Source organism: Mya arenaria, chromosome 16, assembly GCF_026914265.1.
Source record: "Mya arenaria isolate MELC-2E11 chromosome 16, ASM2691426v1".
NCBI classification, from domain to species: Eukaryota; Metazoa; Mollusca; class Bivalvia; order Myida; family Myidae; genus Mya; species Mya arenaria.
The window spans coordinates 4,884,706-4,893,234 of record NC_069137.1 but is presented as its reverse complement, the minus strand read 5'-3'; the positions used below and the strand labels follow the sequence as shown (position 1 = coordinate 4,893,234).

Genomic DNA, 8,529 nt, shown 5'->3' with positions numbered 1-8,529 from the left:
TGAAGCTCAGGCAGATGAACTAGAGAGGAGGCGTGAGGAGTGTCTACAGATGCGTGTCTTGTTAGCAGAAAAGAGCATCGCCACACATTCTATTGCCAAGCTGTCTCACAATGGACAGGAGGAGATTGCTAATGTAGACAATGAGCTGACAATGGCGTATAAATCTCAAAGGGACATCATTAGGTAAGTTTTTCATATTTTGAGAGTTAGTTCCCTTGGATTGATATGATCGTTTAAACAGAAAAGAGCATCTCCACTCATCATGATTATTGCCAAACAGTCCTACAAATTGGCAGGAGGAGGAAATTTTAATTGAAGACATTGAGCTAACAATGACATTTAAATCTCAAAGGGACATAATTAGGTAAGTCTTTAATATTTGAGAATTAGCTCCCTTGAATTGATATGATCTTGTTAACAGAAACGAGCTTCTCTGCATATTGTATTGTCAAACAGTGATACAATGGGCAGAGGGAGATGAAAAGTGAATACAATGAGCTGACAATCTCAAAGGGACATAATCAAGTTTTTACTACCTTGTTTACCTTGAAATCTCAGATGTGTCTAGTAGATGAGAGTATTGGTACCTTTTTTGTGGCCAAGTACTCGAAAAAGACCAAAAGGAAATATTATGAAGAAAGTGAGAATAGCAAAACTTCCTCTGAGGGACATAAGTTGATAAGGTATTTTGAGAGTAAGCTCCCTTGGAATGATAGGATTTTATTTTGTGTTATTGGGTAAAGTGGACACATTTCGCAGCAAAGCACTTATACATTGAGCAAGACGATTTCGTAATGAAGACACTGAGTGATAGTGGAGTACGCCTCTCAAAGGGACATACTTACATAAAAAATGTTCTTTTTAAGTTCCTTAAAACTTAATGTAATGAGAGGACTTGCTATTTTTGAGTGGCCTATAGGTAAGAGAAGGGTAGAAGAAAACAATAAATTTAGCAATAGTGTACATATTTCAAAGTGGCATAATTTGTCAGGGTTTGTGATTGTAAGTTAAGTTCCCTTGAGATATGTTTTCTGTGTGACTTACATAGAAAAGTAAAAGTCTTTAAATTGAAAGTTACCAACACTGGCAAGTGGGCAGTAGTTGAATGCAAGTTTAATTGGAAAGTGTCTAAATCCAGGCCTAATTAGGAAGTGGCTGAATGCAGGCCTTATAGGAAAGTTGCTGAATGCAGGCCTCATTGGAAAGTGGCTGAATGCAGGCCTCATTGGAAAGTGGCTGAATGCAGGCCTCATTAAAAGTGGCTGAATATAGACCTCATAGGAAAGTGGCTTAATGCAGGCCTCATTGGTTAGTGGCTGAATGCAGGCCTCATTGAAAACTGGCTGAATGCAGACCTCATAGGAACGTGGCTTATTGCAGATCTCATTTGAGAGTGGCTGAATGCAGGCCTCATTGGACAGTGGCTGAATGCAACCCTCATAGAAAAGTGGCTTACTGCAGACCTCATTTGAGAATGGCTGAATGCAGGCCTCATTGGAAAGTGGCTGAATGCAGGCCTCATTAAAAGTGGCTGAATATAGACCTCATAGGAAAGTGGCGTAATGCAGGCCTCATTGGAAAGTGGCTGAATGCAGGCCATATTGGAAAGTGGCTGAATGCAGGCCATATTGGAAAGTTGCTGAATGCAGGCCTTATTGGAAAGTGGCTGAATGCAGGCCATATTGGAAAGTGGCTGAATGCAGGCCTCATTAAAAGTGGCTGAATATAGACCTCATAGGAAAGTGGCTTAATGCAGGCCTCATTGGTTAGTGGCTGAATGCAGGCCTCATTGAAAACTGGCTGAATGCAGACCTCATAGGAACGTGGCTTATTGCAGATCTCATTTGAGAGTGGCTGAATGCAGGCCTCATTGGACAGTGGCTGAATGCAACCCTCATAGAAAAGTGGCTTACTGCAGACCTCATTTGAGAATGGCTGAATGCAGGCCTCATTGGAAAGTGGCTGAATGCAGGCCTCATTAAAAGTGGCTGAATATAGACCTCATAGGAAAGTGGCGTAATGCAGGCCTCATTGGTTAGTGGCTGAATGCAGGCCTCATTGAAAACTGGCTGAATGCAGACCTCATAGGAAAGTGGCTTATTGCAGATCTCATTTGAGAGTGGCTGAATGCAGGCCTCATTGGAAAGTGGCTGAATGCAACCCTCATAGAATAGTGGCTTACTGCAGACCTCATTTGAGAATGGCTGAATGCAGACCTCATTGGAAAGTGGCTGAATACAGGCCTCATTGGAACGTGGCTGAATGCAGGCCTTATTGGAAAGTGGCTGAATGCAGGCCTTATTGGAAAGTGGCTGAATGCAGGCCTTATTGGAAAGTGGCTGAATGCAGGCCTTATTGGAAAGTGGCTGAATGCAGGCCTCATTGGAAAGTGGTTAAATGCAAGCCCAATAGGAAAGTGGCTGAATGCAAGCCTCATTGGAAAGTGGCTGAATGCCGGCTTCATTGGAAAGTGGCTGAATGCAGGCCTCACTGGAAAGTGGCTGAATGCAGGCCTCATTGTAAAGTGGTTGAGTGCAGGCCTCATTGAAAAGTGGCTGATTGCAGGTCTCATTGGAAAGTGTCTAAATGCAGGCCCCATTGGAAAGTGGCTGAATGCAGGGTTCATTGGAAAGTGGTAGAATACAGGCCTCATTGGAATGTGACGGAATGGAGGCCTCATTGGAAAGTGGCTGAATGCAGGCCTAATAAGAAAAAGTGGCTGATTTCAGACCTCATGGAAAGTGGCTGAAATCAGGTCTAACTGGAAAGTGTGTGAATTAAAGCCTCATTTGAAACCTATCAGGTTTTATTGGAAAATGGCTGATTTCAGGGCTCTTTTCAAAGAGGAAATGAGTGACTCTGGTGATCATAATGAACTACAAGTTGCCAAGGGGCTTCCCTACAGTATTTCTCTTTGTGGAGAGAAATATGAGAAGGATTATATATCAAATGAAGTTTTATAAAACATTGTATAAGAAACCACAGGAATTAAATAAGGAAAAAATAACATATATCAAAATATCACCTTACTTGAGATTACATATTAATAGAAAATAAAGTTTGAAAAATGTGGTTGAAACTGATGAGATAGGAACTTGACTGGGCTTTTGTAAGAACATGAATGTGGTTGTATGATGTTCTTGTAAAACATGTGTGATAAAGATGAACAAAGGCAGTCTTACATATATGGTTTGACTGATGTTATGCTTTGTTTGTTGGGCCATTGAAGTCAGAACTTAACATTAGTACTTGACATGCATTTCCATGACAATTAGTTAACGACTTGACACTGGTAGGAATGCAACTTTTGGGCAAATGTTTGAAAAGTAACTTGTCCAATTAGTAATGCAAAAAGGAGAAATGACAAAAATGAATTTTCTGCCAGGGGCATAGCTTGTGATTAAAGCTATACTCTCACAGATTAACCTTTTTTTATAGCTTCTTTAGTTTTTGTCTTGGAAGTAGCAAAGGTTTGTGTACATATCTAACAACCAGTGATATAAGACTGCTGACAAAAGATGAGATCGCAGATTTTCATATTGCCTTCGAAAAATTAATGTTTTATTGCTTAAAGTTATACTTACACTAAGAGAAATGCATAAAACATGAATTATATAATATGAAAACCTGCAAGCTGATCTTTTGTCATCCGTCTTATATCACTGGTTTCCATTCATTTTTTTACTAAAAAATTGCTCGTTCAAGACAAAAATGATTTTTTTTCAAAACGTTAAATCTGTGAGACTGCATCTTGAAGATGTGTATAAACATGCCTGACATTTCCTCCGAAGTAAAAGAGAGTTTTGCTGGAAATTTCTGAAATTTGCAAACATTATAATTGAGGGCAAAGGGATTTGTTAAGGCCCTTTATCCAGTAACTTGTGTTAAACACTGATGATATTGACTAGTGTTTGAAAATCGGACTTCATTTGCTATCGATAATCGAATTGAATCGGGCCAAATATTTCGATTTACTATCGGACAATAATCGATAGTTCATAATATCAGTAAGGAATACATTCTTTAAACAAAGAGTCATCATAATCATTAATGACGGAATAAGTATGATGTGTGATGCCATAATCATGCTTTTTGCAAGAGAAACTGCACTTCCATTACCTTTTTCTGTCTTAAATAACTTAAAGAAAACACATAACAACACAACACATACTTTATAAGTACACATCAATTGCAAAATGATGCACACCTCATCAATCAAGTTACCTAAGCATGTTATAAATGTAAGAGCATATTATAGTTTAGTGAACCTGCTTAACATTTAATAACCTGCTATATTGAACATTTAATTAGAATTTCTTAATTTCATAAAACTTTCACAAAAAAGTAAATTAGTTAATTACAAACGGTACCCAAAAATGTTTCAAATACAGAATGCATCGGAATTCCGTTTTGTTACCCTTCACATCATAGAGACAGGTTTGATGAAGGTTTTATGGAATACTAAACAATTGAAATCATATGTAATTTTGGGAGAGTTTGTATTTTTAGCAGAAGTGTTAACATTTACTGCAGTTGTGTAAGCGAGTGATCATCCTTGTTAAAATGAACTTAACGGGAATTTACGAAAGGAAAAATTTACATTTACTCGACTTTTAGCACAAAACAAAAAACTATATGTAGATACCGGAAGTAACATTTGCGACATCGAATTTGGACAACCACTATCAATTGTCGCCGACATAGCATTATCAGCGACGATTAATCGATTGTACTCGATAATCATTTCATCACTAATATTGACCATGTTGTTCCTCTTGAGTGATTATTGTTACTAAGCTTTAAAGCTACACTCTCACAGATTGAACCTTTTGACAACTTGTTTTTTGTCTTCGAACGAGCTATTTTTGCGAAAATCCATGAAAACCAGTTATATACGACTGCTGACAAAAAAAGCAGATCGCAGATTTTTATATTTAAGTTCAAAAATTGATGTTTTATGCATTTTTCTTAAACCGTTAGAAACGTTTTAAGCCAGAAAACATTAAATGAAAGGAAACATAAAAATCTACGATCTGATTTTTTTGTCAGCAATCTTATATCATTGGTTCGAAAAAAATGTTCGTTCCAAGACAAAAAATGAACAAGTTGTCAAAATTTTCAATCTGTGAGAATGCAACTTTAAATTATAAGCAGCTGAGTGCCCTATTTATCTCAACCTTTGTTTCAATTATCAGCTTATGACTCTGTAAGCTTACTATATTTAATGGCAGGGATAAAAACACTTCATCAATCATATTATTTTGCAGGCAGTTTACTCCTTATGAGGTTTAGTATTGATCATGCAGTATTTAGATGAGAGAAAAATATTTCCTACTAGGTTCTCATCTTATGTTTTTGGAAAGAAAATAATGAGTGGTTGTATTTTCTATATATCATTTATTTACCGAATTATACATAACATAGTACAATGAAAGTCTTACATGGTACCAGGAAAATGACATCGAGCTGAAGCAAACAAAACAAAGTGTGAAATTCATACTAAGGACCGCTAAAATGACATCTAGCCAAGCAACCTAAACAAAGTGGGACCGAAAAATAACATTGAGCGTGTAGAAAAATCGACCCCTGAGAAATCGAGCCATCCAATCAAATTTTAGATAAATATAAAGACAAAAAAATGGTCCTTTTAATTTTGTTCAAGCCAACGAGGATATTTATAGCCATGCGATATAGAGCCAACTTAAATTAATTGTTGTTGTTTTACAATATTTCGCACCACTTTTCCTTGTGTATGTTAATTAACTCACAGGAATATTTCGTAACAAAACAAATAAACAATGTAAAACTTTAACATGTATGTGTTCTTTACATTCGTTAAATAAACAATTTCTTGGCTTTTACTGTAAATGATAAACATATTTTCTTTATAGTACTTCGTTAATAATAAATCAGTTCTGAAGTGACAATTTTTTGTTGCCAAATATCTTCAAAAACTGTAACATTTTTGAGTCTAGGAGGTATAATCTGCAATTTGAAAGGTGAACACGAAAAAGGTGTAACTGATATTTGACACTATATCAGATGGAAGGTTTTTGCTTTTATTATTTGATGAAAGGTAGATAAAGATTTGGTTTAACATTGCAGTGTTTAATAAATGTTTTGCAATATACAGTAGGGTAAACTGTGTTTGTAAGGAGAAATTTAAAACTTCAAAATACAGTTTTTTTAAAAGGATATTTAAAGGGACACGTTCATTTTTTATAATATAATGTATCAAAAATAAATAATTTGTATGACACATGAAAAAATGCTTGTTTCGATGATATTTTTTTTCAAAACTTAAAAGAAAAGCTCGATAATGCTAATTATTATTTTAGAATGTGAGAAAAATGCTCTTATTTCCCTTTAAGTGTATTTTATTTTAAATTGTCAACAAATATTTGGCATGTAATCTCCTTAAATTAAATAATGGTAAAATAGTGTTAGTGATAATGAACACAGTAGTATACATGTATATGCAGTCAAATAACAATTTTTTTGTGAAAGTACAAACTTACAACTTTTAATTTTATATTGTGTTCACTACCTACTAGCTAAGTTGGTCAGCCACTGAATATATCTACAACTTCATGTGATTAAAATCAGTAACAGCTAATTTACTGAAAATAAATGTATTGGAAAACTTGAATAATGTTGCTGTCTCTGAACAAAATATAATTTTCACTAAAGGAAACATTGTATCTGAACAATTATGCATGTTTCTGTTTTTAAATTAATTGTATCTTAATAAGTAGTTTAACATGCACCTCCTGATGTTTTAAGAGTAATTCTTTCATGCTTGAATCAGTTCATGAATACAGATAAACATGCATAACTATAAATATATATGCAAAACGCTACAGAAACATGCTCAGTAACAAAAATTTAAACATAAAGCCGGTTTAATGGCAATGAACAAACGCCAAAGACATAGAACACAAATTCACAAACAAGACACATAGAACAGCACACAACTCTACAAAAGCAGAGTGCATAGATACTATATAAACTGAAAAAAAACAACAATAAATGTTACATGTTGTAGTGTCTACTCCTGTTCAAAATTAAAACTTCTTCAGTGTTGAAAGCAGCTTAAAGCTGCATTCTCACAGATTGACCATTTTGACAACTTTTTAATTTTTGTCTTGGAATGAGCCATTTTTTCCGTGAATATATGTAAGCCAGTAATATAAGACAGTTGTTCATGTTTACCATCGAAAATTGACGAGAGTTTAGCTTTAACATGCAGACTTTGTATACGATGTATTGTTATAGCATGCCTGAATTTGCTTGAAGAATGTGAACAATCTTCCTCTGTCATATATTAATATATATATATTTTTAAAGTAAAACTGTCTACTCATGTTTAAATTTCAGACGTCTTAATTAAATGATGGCCAAAAAATATAAACTATTGTACAGTTAAATGGTGTCTTCTCCCTTTTAAAATTCAGACTTAATCAATTCAGAGAATAGCTTAACATGCAGACATTCTATAATATTTATTGTAAAAGCAATGCTGAGTTGGCTTGAAAAAGGTTAATTACATGGCCAAAAAATGTAAAAATTATAATGTGAAACAGTTTCTACTCATTAAAATTCACACTTAAGTAAAAACAGTAGCTTAAAATGCAAATGATGTTAAATGATTATTGTCAAACTTATTAAATGCTTAAATTAGCGGACAACAACAGATAAACTTCCTTTGCGGTGAAGCGATAGAAATGTAGTGTATGAAACTGGAGTTAAACTGGTTTTACGGAAGTTTAACTGCATTTTATACAGTATACAGAACAGTAGGGACACACCTTGTCGGCCAGTTTATGACATCATTGAAATTTATACCTTTAATTAACCTGTGTGGATTTTGCGATTTTTGTTGTTATTTTGTAAAAAAAATGTGATGGTTATTTAATTACACCAAAATTAGATGGGTATTTTTAAGATTATAGATTTTATACCTCCAAATCTTCCGTCCCGATTCACAAAAAGTTGCCATTATGTGGTTTTAATGAAAAATGTGATGTTTTTTTAGAAATGCCAAAATTTGATGGGGACTTCTGGGATTATGGATTTTATACCTCTAAATTACCTGTGCAGATTCACAAAATGTTGTAATTTAGTAATAATGTGATGGTCACTATGGAGATTAAGGGATTTAAGATTTAAATAAAATGTCTTTATGGTGGGCGGATAGTGACAGTTTGGGAGTGTGTGCGTATTTGAATGAAAAGTCGGGACAATTTGAACAACTTGAATTGTGAGAATCAATTACTATCAAGGTTGTATAAATATCCTCTAAAAGATGATTTATTTGATTTTTTTAAGAAATACCTACATGTAGCTAGCACATGAGACTGTATTAAAATTAGAACATATGAAAAATTAGCGGACCATAAAACTGCAGTTTTATAATTACACATTAATACCATGAAAGTAAGTTCAGTATTTGAATGAATACTGTGGAACAGTTAGTGAATTAGTGGAGCTTGACTTCATCTTAAGTTGAGAACAGCATTTTCGCAGCCA

General features: G+C 34.5%; 1 protein-coding gene across 1 annotated transcript in view; it reads left to right on the top strand.

Annotated features, from left to right (window-relative positions):
- The first annotated feature begins 353 nt into the window (after positions 1 to 353).
- The window catches only part of LOC128221080 (unconventional myosin-Va-like), a 31,248-nt gene continuing 23,072 nt past the window's right edge, over positions 354 to 8,529 (top strand). The window contains exon 1 of the mRNA XM_052929523.1: positions 354 to 364. The gene's annotated coding sequence lies outside the window, so the exon portion shown is untranslated. The remainder of the gene's footprint in view (positions 365 to 8,529) is intronic.